At 45.2% G+C, this 24057-nt stretch overlaps 1 protein-coding gene across 6 annotated transcripts in view; it reads right to left on the bottom strand.

Moving 5' to 3' along the window:
• The window catches only part of EXTL3 (exostosin like glycosyltransferase 3), a 120744-nt gene that overhangs the window by 94416 nt on the left and 2271 nt on the right, over nt 1-24057 (bottom strand). For 4 of the 6 annotated variants that reach the window (XM_085305644.1, XM_085305642.1, XM_085305641.1 and 1 more), the window contains one exon: nt 3707-3771. The gene's annotated coding sequence lies outside the window, so the exon portion shown is untranslated. Of the gene's footprint in view, nt 1-3706; nt 3772-7157; nt 7312-8757; nt 8888-24057 lie in introns of those variants that run through there. The other 2 variants (XM_085305648.1, XM_085305646.1) reach the window with 2 other exon arrangements.

Raw genomic sequence — 24057 nt, 5'->3', positions numbered from 1 at the left:
ACAAAACTTCTAGTTCCTTTTCCAGGGTGATAAATACAGTTAAGGATTGAAACAAGAGGACAGGTCCTCAGATACCTAACGGTTCTTTCAAGCTTCTCATAAGAGCATTTAAGAGGAAAACTAGAACTGCATCATGACCATAAGCTCGTATCACAGAACCACGGAACAGTTGAGGTTAGAAGGGACCTCTGGAGATCACCTAGCCCAACCGCCCTGCTCAAGCCAGGTCACCTACAGCACGCTGCACAGGATCACATCCAGGCTGGTTTTCAATATCTCCAGACAAGGAGACTCTACAACCTCTCTGGGCAACCTGTGCCAGGGTTCTGTTCCTCTCACAGTCAAGAAGCTCTTCCTTACATTCTCAGAATTGGTAAGGTTGGAAGGGACCTCTGGAGATCATGTAGTTCAACTCCCCTGCTCAAGCAGGGTCACCTACAGCATGGCAGACAGGATCACATCCAGGCTGGTTTTCAGTATCTCCAGAGAAGGAGACTCCACAACCTCTCTGAGCAACCTGTTCCMGTGCTATCAGGTAGAACTTCCTGTGTTTCAGTTTGTGCCTAATGCCTCTTGTCCTGTCACTTGGCACCACTGAAAAGAGTCCAGCCCCATCCTCTTGACACGCTCCCTTAAGGAATTTATACACATTGATAAGATCCCCCCTCAGTCTTCTTTTCCCCAGGCTAAACAGGCCCAGCTCTCACAGCTTTTCCTCACAGGAGAGATGCTCCAGCCCTCTGACCATCTTCATAGCCCTACGCTGGACTCTCTCCAGTGGTTCTATGTCTCTCTTGTACTGGGGAGCCCAGAACTGGACCCAGTACTCCAGATGTGGCCTCATCAGGGCTGAGTAGAGGGGAAGCATCAAAAGAGAAGAGGATGGTCAAAGAACCACCACAGGAACTACCAGAGTTAAATTAGATTAGGACTTTTCAGTCTGAAAAAAAAAAAAAAAGACTCTGACAAGGCAATGGCAGGGATCTACAGAGCCCAAAATAGCATGGAATAGGCAAACATGCCAACAACACACTATGCAGGAGTTTATTAAATTAAACTAGTCAGCAGCAGGTTCAAAGTGACCAAAAGGAGGTGGTTCATCACACAAAGTTAAACTGTGAAATGCCCTGCAGCAGGACAGAGACCAAAATCATATGTGCGTTCAAAAAGCAACTTAATAAATAGATGAGAAAAAAATCCTGGGGCTGTTAGTTACAAAAATACCTTCCCTGCCTCAGAGAGCACCTCACCTCCAACCACTGGAGGCTTCTTTCCCTCTGGAGAAGCAACACAGCCAGGAAAAGTCACCCTATTCCTGTACTTTTCCCAAAGCCACTTGAACAAGCCTTTGCTGCAGACAGGAGAGACCTTTGGCCTCCTGCAACTCAAGGGCTTGTTTGTTGTATTTTGAGGCAACTGTAATTTAATTTAGCAATCCATCTTTGCCATTAATGAAATTATTTCCTGCAAAGCTTTCTTCTTCCAAGCTATTACAGAGTAGCCAGGAGAGTCAGAGAGGAACTCAAAGATCTTTAAGTATTTTGATGGGGTAGCTGAGTAGATGGCAAGGCACAACCCCCACTGCCTTCAGGCTCTTCCCCTTCACAAGATGAGAAATATATCCATCACAAGGGGGAACAGGCTGTGGSTTCTTCTGGGAAGAATAGCTTCGTTGCCAAGCCAGAAAGCCTCTGGTGATTCTCGAAGCAAAGTCTCCCAAAAATATGTTCATATTCTAGTACCAGCCCAATTTGTAGGTATTTAGTGCCACAGAGACAGTCTGATGTAAGAATGACTTATTAAAAGATTCCCTTGAAATCAGTTATTTTCTCATCCTGCACTATGGCAATCACTGTTCCAGCTCTCTGCAAAGAACAGCTCCTCCCTTAGCTATCTCCYACTGATCTAAATTCATATACACAATCTTTTTGCTCTAATTACAGTCTTCTGCTTTGCAGAGGAACTCCAAACCTGAAATCCTGGTCTCCTATGTTCATTCTTCCAGCTACCAAGCCTACAAATGCAGCTCAGGTGCTGAAGGTCAATGCTGAGCCTGCTACACACACCACCAGCTGCAATAAATGKTCTGCAGGCCAAATTATGCCCTGAGGGAAGCCCGTGCAGCCCTGTGGCCTTCTGCAGATACAGCTACAACTTACTATGTTCTGCTTAAGATGTGCAAGGAGAAAGATAATTCAATGATATCGACTTATTTTAGCTACTGAAGTCAGCAGATGAGACTCTAAAGACGCATCAGGATTAGATCTGTCGATTAAGGCTGTGGCATGATGGCACCGTTGGTCAATAAGAGCATCGTTTGTTCTTCACATGACCTCCCCGCTACTTCCAGTTTTATTATTCATTATTTTTGTTACAGTAGCTAAGTTCTAGCTGAGAAGACAGTCCCCACGGTGTTTGGCACACTACACAAGTCAGGCATAAAGACTGTCCTGAATCCAGTGGTCTAACAGGCTAGTCAATACTGTAATATGTAGGGACAGAACACCTGAACCAAGGACACCTGGCGTGTCAGGCTATACTGGTCAAATACACAAGAAAAGTTAGGAATACACAAACACAAAAGCCTCATTTTCCCCTTTTTGCAGAGAAGCAGGCAAATTCTCTGCCCTTCTCCCAGGATGTATTTAAATCAACCTGCTGAAACACTCCGGTCTTAAAGTGTATTATTTTGTCCTTGTCCTTTGTTAACGAACACCCTCAATTTTAAAATTCATCATCCCATGTTATCCTTAGGGGAGCTGCCTGTTARGACAGTTACAATAAACTTAATTGCGCAGTGGTTTCAGTCAATCAGTGCAGCTCCCACACTCACCTGCTGTGCCCGTGCCTTCATTTTACATCCCGAAGCCAAGTATCCTCCCCAGTTCCACAGTAAGCTGTTAACCATTTCAGTCTGGCTATGCTACTGCATCAGATGGGTAAAGATATTCCAATTAACCAGTATTTATTAGCTAAAGTCTCTTGCAGAAGCAGGCTTAAAATATTTCTAGACACCTCATAAAGCACAGGCTGGTTACTGCTGCCTATTAGTATGCGCGCAAGATATTTTAATGTGTAAAAACTCCCCATGAAATAATAATTTTCTCTTCAGAAAAAAAATACTGCCATCATTACTGTGGCCTAGACAGCACTGTCTAGTTCTTCTCTCTTCCCCTTTCCAGGTCACAAGTAAAGCCAAATGCATTTCCTCAATTGCCCAATTTCACAGCACACCTCTACAAGTTAACTCCTGCATTTGCCACAGAAGGTCTCTCATCCAGTTCAACATCTACTCCAGGCTGGATAGAGGAGGTGAACCTTTGCTCTTCTAACTCTAGGGCCTCTCCTGTTCTTCAGCACAGGAAGCTGCATGTGATACATTGCTAAACTACGTGGTAATGCCTTTAATGTAGATTCCCTGCAGCCTTGAGCAGGTACCAGGCACCAGTTCTGCAGTCTGCTAAAATGGGCACACCGACTGCAAGTGGGATACAAGCAAAAGTAAACACTTCAGATAAAAGGAACTGAAGCACTCAACATCCACTTCTCCCAAAACAAAACAAGAGTTAACTCAAGGGAGCTTGTATTTCTCAGATAGCGTTGTCCACGCACACAGCTTAAATGCTGCTTCCCACTGAAGTCAATTCTAAACCAACATTACGCACCACAGAAAGTCTCATTCTTGAAATGTTGTGAAATTACTTACTGAACAAGGCGATCAACTGGAACCTGTCCCTCTTCTGTATTCGACTCTACTCATTTGTCTGGAACCTATCAGAGAGGGCAGAAAGAAAAAAAAGCAGTAAGTATATACAAAGCAAGAACAAGGAAAAACAAAACAACCTCCCAAGAAGTAGGCCAGTTTTGCAAAGCAAAACAGACCACCTCCACCGAGGTCAAGTACTGAAAGAGCTGGCAAAGCTCAAAGTCTCTTAAGCAAATGCTGCTGTGTTTGGAATCGGCTCAGGAACCAGCTGCCTCAGGAGGCTCTCAAAACGTCAGTCCTTTTGCATCCCACAGGGAAAGTGGGATGTTTACTTAAAGTGGCACCAAGAGTTGCACAGAAGTCGTTCTTACGGAGACAGTTCATCGTACCTCATTGGGACACCAGCGCATCGCTACACGTGTGGGCAAGCGCATGACACAGGGAGCAGCGAACCAAAGTTTTCTGCGCTGGCTAATACAGACAGGAATTACTGTGCCAAGACACAGTCCTGAAGGATTAGATGTGCCACGATCTAGTGTGCATCAAAGACATTCTTTTAACTTTTTCTTTTTTGTCTCAAAGTTTATCTCTTAATAAGGAGCCACTAACTTCTGTTTAAACCCATTTTGATTAAACAAAAGATTACCCACAGGATGAGGCTGTGATGTGGAGAAAAGAAAAAACCCACCACTAGACACACATGTTAATATACACCACACATAGCTCAGTTATGCTTCAGGGAGATATTAAATCCCTGTTCAATTAATAGAGACACCTCCTAAGATGAGCATTAAATAATTTCCTACCATGTAGCAAGACAACTGGCTACTCTAGTAAACTGGAATAGAAATAACTCTACATCTCTCTCCCAACCAAACCCAACCACAACTTGTCCGTAAAACAGCAAGGGGTCAGTAGGGAGGGAAGAGGGGGCAGAAATGTTACTACTGCCATGCTATAGTATGCCTATATTAAGGCCTCCTCGTCAGAAAATTAAATGAAATAGGTGCCTTTCATGTTTATCAATAACAGAGCTAATGGTTTTTATGTAAATGCCATTACTTGCAGTCAGATCTGTGCGAGGCTGCAGCCATATAGCCCCATCTCCCCTAGCAAGTGACTCCCCTTCAGGCAGCCAATCTAAATGCAAATTTTAATCAAACAGCAAAACCAAGAGTTTTGCTGGATGATATCGAAAATTTAAAACTGAGGACAAAGTGTAACTGTTTGAGAAAACATCTCTCCCCTTGCTGGGAAGACCTGCTGATCTCATGCTGCTTTTTCATCCTGAACTCATACAAAAATTAAAGCACATCTAGGTTTTCATTTAGCACAATATTAGTTACCTATACAGTAAAGTACTACCCTCTTCCATTCTGCAGCTCTAGGTGTTAAAACAAGCAGGAAAAGAGTTTTTCCACCAAGCTATAGAGAGAGGATGTCTCTCCAGGATGTTTCACCTGCAATGGGAACATCCCATCAGCAAGGATATTAAATCAGAGCAATAAAAGTCCCTACAGGACTCTGCAGAACAAACAGCGCTGCCGCATTTTCCAGGGAAATTTTCTCTTTGGAACAGGGTTACTTGCTTAAGGTGGACGCAGGGGGTGTTGTTGGTGGGCAGTTATTAGGAGGCAGAGCTGTAAAACTGCTGTCAGCACAAGGAGTGTCGTTCTTTTACTGCAAAAAGCGCCTTTTTTTTTCTTTTTTTTTTTTTTTTTTGAATAATGCACAAATCCTGCCCCCCATCTGGAGAACGCATCAAGCAGCCACTTTGTCACTTTGTCTGAAAACAGGGCACTAATGGCAGATCTGAAAATAACTAATATTAGAAACCAGGCTGTTTTGCAAGTGGTGCGCGCGGAAAAGAAGCTGACGATTCAAACGAAGGCCGCAAATCTTTCTGACAGCCTGCCCGCGGCACGAGGCTGCGAGCGGGTCTCCGAGGAGACCTGCTCTACCCACCGCAAGCAGCCGAACGCCAAAGCTGCCGATCCCACGAGGGGACGCGTCTTCCAGGGCGTGCGCCTAATTAACACCACAGCTACGTACGTACTCGTTACACAGGCAAAGAGCTTAACACCGCGTATGTTTTTGCGAGCRCCTGCTGCAGGAATATTTATCGAGCAGAACCCTGTTAATTAACATTAATAACCGAGAAACCGCTTCTGCAAACGGCTGGGTTTTGCGAGTTAGCCGCCGCCAAGCTGGGAAGCGGCGAGATGACGCAGCCCCGCGCGCACCTGGCTCACTGCTCGGCACAGCTAACGTTAAATAATTTATCGTCGTGCTTCAGTGCACGATGTACTGTCTGTAAATAAAGCACCTCTTCTTACGCAAGGCCGCACTAAATCTGATTAGCAGGGTTCGACCGCCTGTTAAAAGAGGCCATTAAAATTTAAGAAACAACCCTGCCTACTTTCCATCAGAAACTTTTCATGCAGGTGGGCATTTCTGAGAACTCCTCATTCTTCATGGCCACTTTGGCATACTTTGTGGTTAACCCATGACTCACAGATCTGCTGTTTTCTGYACTAAAATGCTGGCTTTCTGTCTTTGATCTCAAGTTGGAATTGCTGGGACTCCCTCCTCCTCCTCCTCTTCCTCCAGCCAGGTGAATCAAGCGCTGGAGCTCAGCCAGGCAATGGGTGTTCCCTGGCGAAAGTAGAGCGAGGTCCCAAGATACGGCTTGTCTCTAAACCAACTACCGTAGGGTCAACCCGCAAGCTCAGGGAAAAAAGGAAAACTCTCTTCGATCCTTCACTGCCTCGGCCACTTCGGCAGGGGGGTTCACAGCGCAACCCCGCGAACAGCCGTCCTGGCGGAGTGGCAGCACTGGGATGCAAATGAGCATCCAGGCACGAGAGCTTAGAAAGCCGCCTGTGCCGCACCGGAAAAACGTTGTGCAACCAATGCCACGCAGCCACCAGGGATTTCACGCGCAGCCACCATGCGCAACGTAATCTGATTTAGCAGTTCCACGCTGCCTTCAGCTGTCAAACCGCAACCGCGGTACATTTGCTGCCGCAGCACACCCGGTCACAGCTAAAACGTGCTTGAAAACCAGAGCTGTTCCTGGAGCAAAGCTATTTCCTCCTGCAAACGGCAYACCCCTGCGCCAGGGCCCAGGAGTGCTGCTCTTGCTTCTGCCACCACTTGCACATTGCTGCGCACAACCTCAGCCACCAACTTAGCCAAGAAGTCAGGTGCTAACGATAAAAAGATTTCCCCCTGGAGGGGCAGAAACATCAAGACAACCATGCAACCCCTTGCATGGAGAGATTTTGCAAGGGGAAGGAAGAAAACTGGAAGTATTTCCACTTGCAAACAGCTTCCTAATGGCTCCGTGTCTTCAGTCCAAAATTCGAGGCCATGCTGAACTTGTGCAGCAGTGTATTTTATAAAAAACGCTTTCCATCATCACATGCAGTCACAGGCAGCCCACACTCACCCTAGCCAAAGCTGAGGGTTTTCCCTTTGCAAGAGTCCAGGTCTGTGCAAGCCAAAGTGGTCAGCTCAGCGCAGTCTTTTCTTCCTGCCTTTTGTAAGCGCCTTCATGCTATGATGAATGTGTAGAAATGCAAAGCAGAGGTTCACACAAAAAGAAGCCAGTGTATGAGGTGGTTTTGTCTTAAAAAGAAGAGAAGCAGGAATGACTTATCGCCTCATTAAAGAGCTCCAGTCTGCATTTTTATTAGATATATTTAGACACAAATGCTAAAGAAAAAAATAAAAAACAGTTATATTCTTAACATATGGTTCTGGACAAGTCCTATGAATATTAGCTAAAACACAAACAGTAGATTCTTTAAAAACAGGCACAGAAATCATTTTAATGACGCATGTGAGGACCTAAAAAATTGCAAGTACCATCAATCAGTGTTAGGGAGCGACAGGCTTTAGCTACTGCAGGACTATGTCYTTCTCCCATCCTCTTACACAATATATGTCTGTGTGTATCACAGATACTAAAACGGGGGCGGGGGGGGGGAACACACCACACAACTCTTGCTTGCTGCTAATGAACATGCAGATACTCACAAATCCTTTCTATCCTTCTTTTTAAGGAAAAGACTGCCTTCAGCACTCTCTGCAGGTACAGYGTCCAGCTACTGCATCACGCCCCACCTAAGGTGTCTCAGCGCTTGCTTGGACACAGCTTAAACAAACACGAGGCTTCCCACAGCCCTCCTGTGCCGGATCTCACCACGCCTTGCAGACCTCAGGTAAGGCACTTCTCCAATGTGTGTATCACTGTTGGTTTTCTGACGTCTCTACGTGGAGTCTGACAACTCTGCAAGATGCTCACTGCAAGGGAAAGGCAAGCTGTGCTGTATTCATTTTCCAGTGGAGAAACTGAGGCATGGAAGAGGAATAACTTGCCAGAATTCATTCACAATTTCCATGGGGAAACTGAGCCCAGACCCCAGCCTTCAGCCTCTCAACTACCAGGTGTCTTCTACTGCTCTGCTGCAGCCCAGTGTCACCCCAGGCAGCTCCTTCCTCATCCCGTGGCCTCCAAGCAACACACAGCTCCAAGCAAAAATTTACTTCAAAACCAACTCCAAGTGTCAATGGACACACTCCGGCCTGCACCAAGCACAGATTACTAGCGTGAATGATGCTTCCACCGCTCAGCGGCAAAGAAGAGCAAAGCTTAAAGTCCAGCCGTACGTGTGGATGCTTGCACCGAACAAAATGAAGGCACACCCAGAGCAAACATGCCTCTCGACCGCGAAACACACATTTCTGTGCTGTACGTGGGCAGCAGCTGCTGGCCAGGACATTTCAACAGCACAAACTGCACTGCTCGCTCTAAGGGGAAAAATAAATAAATAAAAAGGCAAACCAAAACCGGAATACTTTCCTCCTCGTAGTCAGAGCCAGAGCATAAGAAATATGCAGCGTCAGTATTCCCACTGCATCCTGCGCCAATAGTTGCCCTGAGGCAGCACCCAGAAGCTGTTGCTGAACTTGCACCCCAAGGCAGAGGCACCCAAAAGGCTGCGCATCCTTTGCACTAAGGCTGAAATTCAGGTCGCATGAGTTACCTCTCTTGGAGCAGCCTCCGTTACAAACAGGTAGAAAGAAAACCCAGGAAAACTCCTTTTTCCTTTTATCATCAAGCACAAAACACACGAACTCCATCAGTGAGCATCAGCGCATACAACGGCCCCAAAAAGTACTCCTCCGGGAGAGCTGCACCGCTCCGTCTGTCCCATGGTGGTCGGGGCAAGCCCTGGCTCCCCACTGGGACTGCGCCGGCCCCGAGCCCCTCCGAGGCTGCCGGCAAGCGAGCCTACTGCCGGCGCTTCCTCCAGAGAGCGGAAGCCGGACTCCAGCACAGTCGCTCTTCCCCGACAAGTAAAAGCGCTTCAAGGAGGGCCTTCCCCCCCCGCCACTCACTTTGTTTTAAACTGCTGAAGAATTTCCTCTGTGAATGCTCCCAACGGCAGCTCAGGCTGGGTTATTTTTAAAAGCGCAGAAGCAGATTTTCAGGACACTGAAGGAGGAAAAGCAAAGCTTTTACTAAGCGATAATAGCCCAAACAATGGTCGCAATTTCCCAAGGGTCTGAACACCAGAGCGGACAATGAGCTTTACTTCTCCACAAAACCCCCTTCGCTGGGCTCCAAGGGTTTGCTTTGTGCGATCTAGGCTCAAGTTGGAGAGTTAAAACAAAAAGCTTTTTGGTCGTTTTCAGTGTGCCTTCCCCCAGCTATGCGTATCTGACCACAGATGGGAGAAACGTGGGAAAAGCCCCTTGACAGTACCACACTCTCCCCTTTGCTGGGGTGTTAAGTGCTCCTCGGAGCTTGCTGCCAGGACGTCTCCCTGTGGAGCAGCACATTCCCACGTGGACGGATCCCAGCTAAAGAAATGGCCAACCCTACGAGAGCCGAGCGAGGGGCTTCACCTTTCTCCACAGATATCTGTGGCACCTTCAGCTAGTGCACGTGGTGGTTCTCATTAAAACGGCCAGGACGCAAAAACCCGATGGCGGAACCACACCTAGAGATCACATCACCTCTTCTCTCTGCTGAAAAGGGGAAAGCTGCAGCTAAGAGGAGCTTGTACAGTCTTCCACGTTAAGCCAGCACCCAAGATTTGGCCTTGAACGGGGCAGTTTCCATTCAGTGAGATGTATGTCATAGTTGGCCACGATCAAGGACTCCAGCCTTTCGGTTCTCCCTCTTCAGGGCCACTCCACTCCCAAACGTTTTTCTTTCTTTTCAGCAACATCCCCTCTCATCCTGTGCTGCCAACTGAGCCCCAGGGGGCAGATTCAAGCCACCCAATTCTACACGTAAGCGATGTGGACATTACATCTAAGCTAGTTGACTCAGCTCTCTGGAGAGAAAAGGAAAAAGCTAGATGGAAAAAGAAGCAGGCACTTCCATGGCATGTAATGCTCAATTAGTTCAAGATGTCTATTTAGGACAAGACAAGCTGTGCTTCAGAAACATCCGTTTTTTCTCCACTGATATAAAAGAAAACCTCAAGAGAGAGGAAAAAAAGAAAAAAAGAGGGGGGAGGGGGAACAGCTTAGCTACATCTGTAGAAAAGAATCTCAGCCAAAGAGTCTCCCACTCAAATGCTGTCCTCACCTTCAAGAGCAAAGCAGCTAACCCCATCAGTTCATTAGCACTTCAAACCAACTTAAGCCAGCACTGCCTTCAGGAGCACTCCTACCTCCTGTCGCCTCTGCTCTCCTCCTCTTCCTCGTTCCAGCAAAACCCTGGTGTGTCCACACAGCGAACTGAGGTTAGAACTAACTCAGCAAACAAAATAATACCTTGGATTCAATCCAAGCAGCTCCCAATCCGGTCTACCGCACAGCCAGGACAGAGACCACAGAATCTTTCTTCAGCTTATGACAACTTTGGGGGATTGTGAAAACATTTCCTAATCCGCTCCATATCTACCAGTTAGACAAACTGTAACCAAAAGACTGTATGTATTCCGGGGGGGGGGGCGCAGGGGGGGAAGGCTTCAAAATCTTTTACAAGTGGAGTATCACTGCCACTGGTGCATCTTCCCCACAGCAGCCACCACAAGCTACAGAGCTGAGAAACACGCCTGTGGCACYCTTTCCCCCTTCCGCTGTACAGACACAGGAAAAGGGTTTCCAGGCTGCCTACAATCTCTTAAGAAAACAAAAAGGTGTTTAGCCTTTAATTAAATTCAAAATTGAATTCAAAGGAATCCCCTAAAGCCTCCTGCCTAGATGCTCTGCCTGATTTTTCCCGGTGTTTTCAGGCTTTACAGTAATTCTGAAGCAGGCAGTAGGAAATCAGCACTCGCAGATAAAGTGTGGAACAGATTAAGGAAATCCCAGTACAGTACTGAACTCTGAGACAAGACTCTACTGTCTCCATGTGTGTGTAGATGTCAAGTCCTTTCACTTGGCCAGGATCTCCACTGAAACACTATTAATAATCTGCCTGTCTGCACAACGCCTGTGCACGCTGCATGCATAAGCAATTACATCCTCTGCCCATAATTCGGAAATTGAGGATGCCAAACATGCCCAGGTACTAGCAACCAGAGACCTCACAGGAGCACATCTGTAAATCAAAGCGCGTCGTTTCCCACCCTCACGACCAAGAGATTTGCTAGATTATCTGGAGATCTGTCTGATTGAGACAGGCAAAGCTGCTGAACCTCCTGCAGGCGGCTGAAAGGCACGCGTGGGCATTACGAGAAGGAACTGAGCATCGGCTGGCTGACCCAGCCCTAGCCAGACGCTAAAACCATTGGCAAACAGGTCACTTACCCTACCCCACCCAGGGCCCTGCAGCCGGGAGCAGTCGCACAGCGCCACTYGCGCGCCTGTTAAACGCACATGGCTCCAGAGGCTCCTTGCAACCCTGAACCCATTTGCCAAGTGATAYTTTGTTTTGCAGTTCAGGGGAAGGCAAATCACAGCCCACCTCATTACCAAGCACCCTTTCCATTCTTATCTTTCCAAATCAAGTTACACAACAAGTAATTCACTCTTACACATGTAGGAGCAAAAATGCCCTTCAGCATTAATAACAGTTCTAGATTGCTATAATCTTAATAGAAGTGAGATCAAGGAGMTTGTTAAACAACTCTGCAAATTACTTCAATCAAGTAAAAACTACAAGGCTAAATTAAGACTTCTTTTCTACTCTACCCTTCCTGCCTGCCTATAAGATTGCCTATGAACAACACAATTAAATACAACTGTAMCTTTCCAGCATGGTGTAACAGCTATGCAACCACCTACCACGCATCCAAAACTGCACCTCAGAAAGCACAAGCCAAGTACACGTTACGCCCGCTGCTTTCAAAGACATCACTCTCAAAAGAGAGCGGTTACAGTTACCATCTTGGAAAGATTCGGGATTGTACTGAGTCTTCTTTGCCATCAACGCCCTYTACAGTAATAGGTTAAACGCTTCAAACGTACGATGAATTTGCTGCGTTACATTTACTCTCCGGGCTACTGAAGATCAGCTAAGAACTGATTAATYGTAGGCATGAAGTTTTCAGCGAGAAACCAAAAGCTACAATCAGGATGTTATTGCCTGCACACAACCTGCAACAAAACGCTGTCTCTTTTGTGCATCTTAAAAAAAGTTCATAACTGACACAAGCTTCCACCAGATTCACAGGACCAGCAGTGAAAACCCTGCAGCTGTTCAAACAGGACTGGCCATGAAGCTGCATCTTTACTGGTTTTACCGCAAGATTCATTTATGCCGGCGACAAAGCCCTCAACTACAACTGCAAAAATACTCCAAATTTCCAGGAGGGTGAAGGAAAGGCTGCAYGGTAGCTCTGAAACACAAGCAAGTTGCAAGTTATGGCTCCAGCCCTGTCATCAGCTCATTCTGATGAGCTGGTCAACTTAAGACACCTCTTTGCACCTCCGAATCTTTGTTTGGAGGCATCGGCATTTTGTAATTTTGCAGAAGCATCCCAAGACACGTGGAGTTATCAGAGTTATCCCAACCCAAAGAAAGAGCTACCACTGCCTTTTTTAAATATTTCTTCATCCCTGCACAGAGTAAAGCTTCCATGGAACAAATGATGCCAGCAGATACCAGCACTGTCTGCTGATCTATGTTGAAACRTCAGCCAGATTGTCTCATTTTTTGGATCTCATTTGCAATGGATTAAGAAAGATTATCCCAGGGGTATGGCTATGGACCAGAGCCCAGGAGATCATTTCAAGACATCTGTAACAGCACAAAATTAACAACGTCTCTTCAATTTTCTCTTAAGGCCTCACTCATTAGAGAGAAAAGGGGTTTTATTACCTTCRGATAATGCATTTATAAACAATCCTCTCCATTTCTCCAAGACTTTCATTTACTTCCATTATAAGCCCCAGAGTCTGCTTTCCTCCCCTTCAGAAGGGGTCAAGTTAATATCTTAATTTCCTCTAGGACRCCTGCAATGAAACTACCTACCTACATGGTCCAAACAAGCTGGGACTACACCATTAATTTCAACTTTAGCTCACTTCACCAACTATCAATATTTGGCAAATAGTAAGGACTACAAYTTATTTAAATTCCAGGGATTGTGTCCAGACAAGCAGGCACGGCAGGGAGTGAGAAGCAGGAGGGCACACTGGTCTGGACAGAAGGGACAAACACTCGCCACTAGATAACCAGACTTCTTCACTGGAGAGCCCTTGTCAAAAAAAGGGAGGTCAGGGAAAGAACTTATGTCTAGGGAAAAAAAAAAGAAAAAAATGACTGCACCCCAAGATCAGTTCTCCAAACCAGGCCTGCCTGGTGGGAAACACCAGCCTTCCCGAGACCTCACTGCAGCTAGCACCAACTCTTTGGCAGCGAGCGAGAACACCTCATCTTTCAGAGAAGCGGCGTTGCTAAGGCAATCAGGCAAAAGGTCTGTTGTCTGTTGTCTGCACTAGTCCACGATTTCTCAACTCATCCCATGGCTACCAGCTACGGGGCAGTTCAATCGATAAGAGAAGCTCCAGCTAAGTCCGGTCACCACTGCAAAACCATGCATCCCTGAGCAGATCTTAAGGGCAGCTGATGTTTTCCTCTGTCTTCATGGCTGTTCCAGAGCTGGCAGAGAACTAGGAAATTTTKAGAAATGGGGCTTATGTGAAAATAAGGCCAAAGAGGGGGAAGGTGACAAAAAGAGCAGAAAGTTGAGTCAGCAGGCAAGGCGTGAAGAATTTAAAAAGTAATAATAATAATAAAAAAAAAAAACAGAGACTGGCCTACAACAACTTCTACCCTTGGTTCTCCTCAGGAACTAGGAGTGGGAAGGAAGAACTGTCAACTGCTGGACAGTCTTCCAGTTTCCCACACCCTTCGGCAATTTTTACAAGCCTCTGAAATCCAGTTGTTTAAAACAAGCAAATCCTCGGCAGATATCGATGCTGTGAGTCAGCAGCGGCTCTTCACAGATGCGATCTCTCCCAAAGCAACCCTTTTCCAGGGCATCGTCTCCAGACCAAACGCGGTGTCAGCACAACTGTCTCCTCTGCAGCTCGCTGCCAGCACAAAGGAGAGGAAGAAGAACCGCTGAAATCGTCCAGTACACCAAGCTGGTTAATGAAAGGGCAAAGACATAAGTTTACTCCAGATTGCTAACTCTCCTATCAAGCTGCTCCAAGTTAGAAAACCAACTTTTTTTTCCTCCTTTTCAATATAAAAAGCTAAAGAAAATAGAAGCAACGCCTTTAACTGCCACTTCAATTTTTCATGGCAGCATCTCATCTCCTCCTCCGTGATCACAGGCAGATGCACAGGTCAGAGCTGCCAAAAGCAGTAAATCCCACTCACAAAAAGCAAAGTTACACGTTTGGAAACCAAGCATTCCTTGGTTTGTACGTAACTATATGTTTCTGATCTCTGTTGTGTGTGGTGCTAGCTCATCCTGCTAGATGCCATAGTCCTTCGCCTACACAAGCCTTGGGAAATGGTGCCAAAACTGAAGATTAAACTAGTAACTAGTGGAAAAAATCCCAAGCAGTACAGCATCAGACGTGAAAAAAAAAAGAAAAGAAATAACAATAACCACAAAAGGTATTGATCTACACCACCTTCTTACAGAGCCCACCACAGTAATTCCCCTCCCGTCAGGGGATACAGAGGATTACACAGGTCAGAGTTGCCCAAAGCAGCAAACCTTTCCCATAAAAACCAAAACGTCACATGTGTGAAGACTACACGTTCCTTTTGACTACACTGCGAATTCAACATCTACCCGTCCTGCCTGGCTCATCGGTCGGGCCCTGCGCAGTCCTGAACCAGGCACCGAGAGTGCTGCCCCTTCCCTAGTGGCGCCTCTGCAGCTGAGGTAAAGGATGACGCCCGCCAAGGCCCGAGATCCAAACCCGAGGAAACTCAGCTTCTGAGTTCGAAAGCTGCTTTGTTTTGTAATTCTGACACTGAGCAAAACTGAAAAACAAACAGAAATTTATCAAGGTTTATCGTAACAAATTAACAGAGCTTTTCTTACACTTCAGGGCAAACTGTTTAGGACAGAAACTGAAGCAAATCACACTGAAAGCAGTGGACACACATAGGTATCGCACATTTGAAAGCACAGAAAACAAAGCTGTGCTCAATCTTGGAGCTTGAAAGCTCGACAGATTTAACCCTAGTTTATCCAGAGGTAAATTAAAACACARGGCTTGGGCATTACATCATCTGCTAGCAGGGGATTTCCCCTCCTCCCTTTCTCTTTTTTTCCTCCTTAAAAAAATAAAATAAAAAGCTAAACCATTCTTGTGTTTGCAGTTTAAGGAACATCATTCATCCTTAACAAACCCAACAAAATGAAGGGGTGGATCAAACTTTGCAGGAGCCCTGCAAGCAGGGAGGCACCCATGTAAGAGGTTTTGCAAGTTCAAACAGTGGAAGATCTCATCTTGCATTGAGCAGGAAAGGCCATGGGGCCCTCAGGTCTCGCTGCTCAGAGTCAGGGGTGAAAAGCCCACTTCTCCAAGGTCACGATCTGCAGAAAAAAAGCCAGCGTGATCTGTGGGCTGAAGTCACACACGCTGCTGCTCACCTCCCTCCTCCAGCTGAATCGGGACCTAAGGAGATGTGCAGTTGGGTCTCATCCGACTCTTCCTCTCCTTCCTACCATCTCTATGATAATTCAGATATTTGAATATGCCTAGATACCACACTGCCTTACTGGGCCAGACTGAGAGGAAGGGAAGGATCAGTTGCAAACAGAGCTGCTGGGGATGTTTTCAGTGTCTGTTCTCTTGTTCCAGCTTGGCCAGTCGTTTTGTGGGCTTATTTTTCCTTACGGGATGCTGATCTCTGTCAGTGCAATTTTTTTTTCTCAAAACTTGGCAGAACCCTAGTTTTGCRGCACCTGCTCTTCAACACCTTGTTTCTTAGAGCTTTCTTTAGCACATGTATTCAAAGATGAATTTTCAGCTGCTCAGGTTACCTTTTCAAATCTGGTAAGGTTCTACAACCTAGTCACATTACCATTTGCCAACTTGTTAAGTTTAAAAATAATAATAATTAAAAGGCAGCAGAGCCCTTTTATCATGCCTTTAGTCAATCAAGAACACAGTGAGAATTTTCTCCTTGGAATAAAAGAGTATTTAAATAATGCCAAGGATAAGCAATTCTGGCTTAAAAAAACATATTTTTCCTAGAAAACTACATCTGTGGAAGTCCTATTAAAGACAGCTTTTATTATTGCTAAGCCCAGAACTTTAACGCACATAGAAGAATAGGCTTTACTGTCAGAACGTAATTAAAAAAACAAAATCTCAGTTCTGTTTTCTATGGAGATAGCCAGGAGCTGAACTCCTGGGAGAAAGCCAAGCAAACAAATTTTCACTCAGATTCCAAAAGGTCATTGCAAACAATTACTAAAATGCAATACTGAGAACAACATATGCTCTTCCCCTCCCCCCGCCCCCTTAACAAGATATCTTTACAGCTCTAGTTATTACTTGGAAAGAATTGCAATCCCAAAGATCACATCGCCAGATAAATAATTAGGACATGAATACTAGGGAACCACTAAAACTGCATTTCAAAGTGACGAGGCTACACAACTGCTTGTTTCCTCTTCCTCCCCCTCTCCTTTTGCATAATACAGATCTCAAAACAGACCTCATCCACAGCTAAACTTGGGCCAGAATGAAGACATTCCTTGCCATGTATAGGAAATAACAGAGATTATAAATTTCACTGCTCATAATAGAAGAGCAGAAGCCCTAGTGAGAAGGCCTCAGAATAAGTTGCACAATAAAAGAAATGCTCAAGTCTCAAAAGATTTGCACCTCCACCGCACGCCTTTCGAGCTCTCTCTCACTGCCAAGCAGCCTGCAAAAYGGGGCATTTTCTCCTTGGAGTGCAACTCCAGTCCCCACTAACAGGAACCGCGTGTGTCAGCACAAACCTCAGCTTCACCCAGCAGCAGGCAGGAGCTGAAAAATGAGCATCCTATTCTGGTGACCTCCGCAGTCACATACAACACTGAACCGTTCTTGTCCATTCAGCAGGCTCATTTATAACAAGTCCCACAGCTTTGCTAAATTACCCTTGCTGCTCCCAAACAGAGACTCTAGATTTGCAATAAGGATAGAAGAGGGCTGGAGCATACTGCCCTCACAGCCTTGGCAGCAAAATTCAGTTTTGCCTCTGCTCTGGAGAGGTAGCAGAGCTGGGTCAAAGCATCAAAATACAGAGTGCTCCTTGCTCCCTGCCACGCAAACGGGTCTTCTCCCAGGGCACTGCCTGCTCTTCCCAAGGTTAACGAAACGCTCATGTTTCTACCATTAGTTCACATCTTGGGAGAGCCAGGTTAGGCTCAGATAAGAATATCTTAATGCGGGATCTTTAAGACAGTGAACTAGCAGTAACAGAAGTGTGTGTGGAGCTAATAGAAAACCTCAGATATAACCCCCTCCCTTCCCAAAAGGCTCCACAGAAGCACAAGCATTGTACACACACAGCAAGACTTAACACACCATTTTCTCAACACACGCACAGTAGCTTCTGGTAAGCAGGCTAAGAATAGGTACAGGCACAGCGAAGCACCAGAGTCAGACGTCCCTGAAAACAGCGCAGCGTTAAGCTTGCAAGAAATATTTGCAATGCTGCTTTTGCTTTAATCAGTTTTAAGAAGAGGAAATTCACTTTGGTTCTTTTTATAAAAGCTACTCTATTACATTTGTCAAACAGCTGTCACTTTCTATGCCAGATATAACTACTTTCAATGGTAACCGAAAGGATCTCCACGGCTGCCCATGTATTATGTATCAGGGATGCATATTAAAATAGACCTGAGATCTGTCTAGAGATTACATATCAGTCCTTTCCAAGGCAATGGAATTATATAGAGGTGCAAGTCAGTGCAGAGTCTGGCCCGTACTTGTATAAACTGCTCCAGAAGATGCTTTGGGCCCAGCTGCSGAAGAAATGCTCTCAGAAATTAAGAAGGCTCAATGAGACAGTCAACTTAGAAAAAAATAAAGAAAGAAATAAAGAAGCTCTTCTTCCCTGATGTCTTTGTTGACAAAGAAGAAATAATTGCAGAACTTGACTTTTCTAATGAAGAGCATCATTGTCCTGGTAACGTAAAATTCATTTCCTGACTGGTTCCTGGGGAAAAAAGAAAAAAGGAAAAAAAAAAACCAGCAGTTTTAGCTTCTGTGAAAAGGCTTGGCAATACCTGCCAGCTCCAGCTCAGTTTTCACTCTTGACTAACTACACCCTTGAGAACACTTGCAAAAGGCTTGGTATTATTCATTACTGCCATAAAGTAGAAACAAAGTCAGAAGATTGTGGAGGCAAAGGTGAGAAACCAACAGCATGATTTCCTGGAATCTTTTCATTATAATTATTTTCATTAAATCTAAATTTCTGTTAACCATTCTAAGAGTAACATATTTACTCTGCAATAGGAACACTTTGCAGATGTTACCAATTCACAGCTTTCCTGCAAACTAAAATAGAATTAAACCCCATTTTACAGATGAGACACCCAAAAAATTTGCATGGGCATGGTAYAGCCCATCAGCAATGGACTAAAAGAGCTTGTGGGTGCATCAAATCCTACCTGCTCCATTACAAATACACTGTGTCACAAGTACATCCATGTTCTGCTTTTAGTAAGACCAGCAACATAACAAGCACCTAGGACTTCTTCGCAAAACCGTAAGAGGGACCACTAATTTTTCTCTGAGTCCTTGGTTTTGTTTCTTGATTCGCAGTTGAAAACYTGCGAGGGAAAGCTTAACAACAGCTAATTGTCAGACGCCACAGTAATTAGTGGCAACTTTCCAATGTATCCATCTCTGGCTAGTTTTCCGATAGCTAACTCCTCCCCAGTCTCCACATTAAAATGAAGGCGCACAGGGTAGGCAGCAGATTCATTCACAAGTACCAAGGTCTTCCCAGGAGAGATGTCTAAGAAAAGAAGTACCTTATCTAAGCAGTGACTTTTTTTTTTTTTTTTTTTTTAAAAAAAAACGGCTATCTTCATGAATAACCTGAGGATAATGGTAGCCTATTCATCAACATATATTATTAGATATACAATGCATTTCTGGTAGTCATGGGGCACCTGTATTACATGCTGTCTCTGGTCAGCAAATTATCTCTAAATGAGGAAGATGGGATCATATTGCCATGTCTTCCTGTCCACCTGCTGGTTAGACACCAGGCCTTTGATGCTACTGCTCCACACAGAAAAAGAAGGCCAAAAGTCTCTGATGATTTGCAGACCTTTAAATGTTTCCCAGCAGACACAAAAGCTCCCAATAGCAAATTCAGGCCTCCTTTGCTTAGACTTTATGGATCCCTTAGAAGAAACGCACAGGGCAGAGGCTCAAAGCACTGCTCTATATATTTAGGCTCTGCTTTCAACTCTGAGGCTCCCTGCTCGTTTGGCAGCTCTTCGTGTCACAAGCTGCAGCGTGTTCATGCCAGCCTTTTCCAGGATTCATCTGCATGTCAGCAGCACTCCACCGCACGCACTCCACTCAAACCAACACAATCCAGAACACAGCGCTTCCCACTAAGTGCCTACACAGAACAGACCTGCAGTGTAATTACTTCCTCATGCCCATAATAGCAACACTAAAAGACGCATACAGATTTCAGCCCAACACACGCCTGCATTACATATGATGCTGAGACATTTAATCAAGGCAGGGGCGGAGGGAAACCTTCCCCACATTCAGTGACGTTCTTCGTTCCATCACTTTCAAATCTGGACCCACACGATGGGGCACAGGCACATAAAAGGATGGAAAAAAGAAGCATATCTTCATACTGAGATGTCTTGATAGGCCAATGCAGCAGAGCATGATAATGGATTTATTCGTACTGGCTTTACAGAAGCAGAGGAACCAACTGTCCCAGTAAGTTGCCAAGCTTGAATTTATCCTCTATTTGACTGGAGTCAGAAAATATTCCATCTGTTTTAAAGTGTTCCCTAAGCAAGCGGGTGCATACATAGGACAATTTATTTGTTGTTCTGACATCTCGGCTTTCAAACAAATATAACTCACTTTCACAGGAATTCATAGATGACCAATATACCGGCACAGATTTGAGATGACTACGTAACTCAGCACTGTGGTGACACAGAAAGGCTAGCACAAAACAGTAAGAAAGTTCGTCCTACCCAGTCAGATATCAGAGTAACACCTTAGAAAAGCACAGCCGCACTTGTAGCAAAATGCAATGGGAATGGAAATGTCCATCCACCTGCACTGCCAATGTCCCTAAGAAGAAAGTCACAGTTGAAGATACCTAGAGTATTTTGAATCATAAAGTATTCCACGAAAAAGGGCAGATAAAAGGTGAACCTGTTGGAAATTATGCAGAGAAAAACAAAACAAAAGTATGTTACCTGTACAGTGGGAAATAAAAGTGTTAACAGAATTCTGTATTAGAAGAAACTTCAGCGCATTCATGGGTCAATCCCATGTATGAGACTACTCACCAGAAGTCATTTGCATCTGTAAAAAAAAAAAAAAAAAAAATGACACATATTTTCTAAACACACCTAAACTCATACAGGCAGGGGAAAGGCATAGAAAATATTGTCCCCCAATTCTCATGCAGTGAGATCCCAATCAGTTAAGAAACTGACTGGAAGGGCAGAAATTCAGAGACTAATTTAAATATGTACCTTTCAGAAAACCTTCTTCACATCCATTAGTGGCTAGAGATTATCTGTTGGTTTGGGGTTTTAGGGTTCCCTCCCCCATACAAACATAAAAGATTGATTTGCTTAATTTATGGGGCTCGGTTTTCTGTACTTCATTTGCTTTAATCAACAAGAGACAGGTCACTTTGTAGTATTATTGATTATGTCAATGTAGCCCTGAGAAATTGGATTCCTAGTCACCAAAGTCAACGGAGCAGACACCAGTAGAGGGAGTACAGCCCACCCATACACGTTATATAAAACACTGGATATCTTAAACTTCCTCAGCAAACAAACACTAAATTTAAAAAAATAAAGATATTGGAACTTGCCATAAAATTGCTATAATCTTGTAGGTAATGTCCAACAAGTCAAGTATTAGGCATAAGCTACAAAACGTCCTTTCAAATCCATTTGTAATAGATTAGACAGTCCTCTAAACTGCTCTTGTTGGYAACAGACATCAATTAACTAATAGCAATGATTTCACAAAAATGGGATTTCAATTTGCACTTCAAAACTGGCCCTGCAACTGCTGCATAATAACATCAATTTACCTGGTCAGTCAGCACTCAAGGCTTCCTACGCCCAGGCTATCCAGCGATCGATCAGCTGTTACGCCATGGAGCTACACATGCGTCTGTTTTTATCCTTCCTAACAAAACCCCAAAACCTCAGATCRGCTTTGCACCTCTTCTCAGGCAACATCCACCAACACCCACCTTATTTGCATTTGATAAACAGCCACCTAAGCCGCAGGAGCCAAACATAACTGCGACAATCACCAGTAAACACTACTTTAAAGCCTTCTCTAAGAAGGTGGCCTTGGGCTCTGCTTATGAGCATGTGTCTAAATCGGAACCTCAGCACCAAAGAGGGGTATTTAGACAGAACGGATCACAAATAGAGAAGACAGACAGCAATCACTGGAAAACACTATCTGGCTGAGGAAGAGATAGGATTCAACGATCAGGAGGTCCTTTCCAGTTCTGTGTTTCTGTGGGGTTTCCAAAACAGAAAGATTGCCACTAGACTGGAAGCCAATTCACATTTACTGCCRTGATCTTGGCTTCAAACAACTGGCACACGTGACTAGCTGCATTTCCCACCCCAGTGAGGTCACTACTGTGGGAAGGGGGAGGAATAGCATGAGAAAACAGGCATGAGTATGGGGAGAGGAGACAGGACTCAAGCAACAAGGAGAGAATCAGTTAGCAGAGACTGTAGGAGAAAACAAAAAAAGACACATAGCCATGAGGAAAAAGACAAACTATCAACTTAAGCTGATAGCATTTCAARACATCTAGCCATGGAGAGCAGACTCAAGATGGTCTCTGCCTGCACAAGGGCAAATGAGCCCTGGGAACGTGTCAACAGCACTGAACAGTCCCAGAGATCCATGCTACAAATATTCTAGGGAAGATGACGATCTTTCTCATTCCATCTTAACAGCGCACAAACAACCCTCCGGTTTTGCCATATATTGTTGAGAAATAGCCTAAACAAAGGCAATTCAAAAATTAATTGTGTGCGTGTGTGTATATACTTGCTGCTTCTGCTCTAGCTTAACTGCCAAAACCCATCCCCACATGCAATGAACATCATATTTAATGTTCTCCACTTGCAAAATCAGAGCATTTCTGAAAACTATTTGAGATTTCTTTTCTGCAACAAGATATCAAGAAGTTCAAGAACTGCTTGTACTGTAGTTAAGTTGCCAGAAGAATTTGGCTGAATTTGTGCTAAAATGAAGACAGTCAGTAACCCCTGTTCCAGCATCGCTTAACACTGCACTGAACCAATGCAAACTCAACTTTCTGAAATGAAAATCTGAATAGGAGATATCACAAAGCATATAGATATATGAATAAAGCAACATGTAACAACAGGGCTCTCAAAAGGTACATGGAATTAAGGGATCTGGTCGGGGGGAAAGAACACTTTCCCTGACACCACATAACCAGACTGTAGTTCATTACTGATGTTACCTTCRCACAGAAACCAGTTTAGGATTAGTCATTACTTAATAAAACCTGACAACATACAAAACACACCCCTTGTTCCAAGAACCATCCTATCTTAAATACAACAGAAACACTGAGCAAAATACATTTGTAACGTGTATGTTAGGCTCCAATCTCTAATCTAATCTTGAAGTGCTTATATACGCAGATTTCTTCAGGAAAACATGAATATCTGGAGAATAATCACCTGCACGTGACACTGCTTTCAGGAAACAAAAGTTATTCGATCTTATTTATATAGATACGAGGCTTGCAACATTGAAATCAAGAAATTTTAAAGTCGAGTTACGCTATCAGGACATCAACACACATTTTATCAGACGCGTGCACACGCAATCAGAGACCAGTAACTAGCTAGCGAGTCTCTTGACGTTTGAATTTTAACACGCACAGCAACAGAACAGCATATCTAAAGAGGATGTCTTGTTTTGCAGCATCTTTGCAAATCCTTAACACTGTTTTAACCATTTCCAGCTCCTCCAGGCTCCAATTTGTCTAGTTTAAGACTAGCACAGTGAGGTGTTAGGCAGTCAGCAGCAATGTTTTAGCCCCACGCTACTAAAATTTTTGATCGCGGAAAGACCCCCCTACATTCTCGAGTAAGAAGAGATGTCAGGTGGGCGAAACAGCTGGAAAAACAGGGAGGGAAAAAAAAATATGAACCTTAGGAAACAAATTCACAGGCGGGTAATACATGCGTACAAGAAACGCAGRGTAGCCCAGAGAAAAGAAGACTTGCCACTTCTCACCATCTCACAACACAAAACCAAGGCAGCGGCGGCGAGCGCGCAGCAGCGGCGCGGGGGGAACTTGCTGCTGCGGGAAAGCAGCAGGCGCAAGGGTTTGGCCAGGTGTCTCCGAGATGCCCGGACAACGCAGCGAGGCGGTAACGAAGCACGTTAACGAAGCTCCGGGGGCCCGTCGAAGCCGGACCGGGCCTCGCGTCGAAACCGCCCTCCGAGCGGGGGGCGCGAGGCGGCGTTCGCCTCGGGGCGGGGGAGCCGGGACGGAAGAGGGGACCTGGGGGCCGCCCGCGCCCCCCTCTCGGCTTCGCCTCGGCCCTTCGCAGGGTCGGAGGCAGCGAGGGGAGCGGGGAYGGGCGGGAGGGCTGCAGCCCCTCCGCAGCGCCTGGCGCCCTCGCAGCCCTCTCGCCTCCCCCACCAGGAGGGTG

Source organism: Rhea americana, unplaced genomic scaffold, assembly GCF_003343005.1.
Source record: "Rhea americana isolate MKP2758 unplaced genomic scaffold, rheAme1 scaffold_225, whole genome shotgun sequence".
In the NCBI taxonomy this organism is placed as follows: Eukaryota; Metazoa; Chordata; class Aves; order Rheiformes; family Rheidae; genus Rhea; species Rhea americana.
Note: the sequence above shows the minus strand (reverse complement) of the source record. Positions and strands in the feature narration are given on the sequence as shown.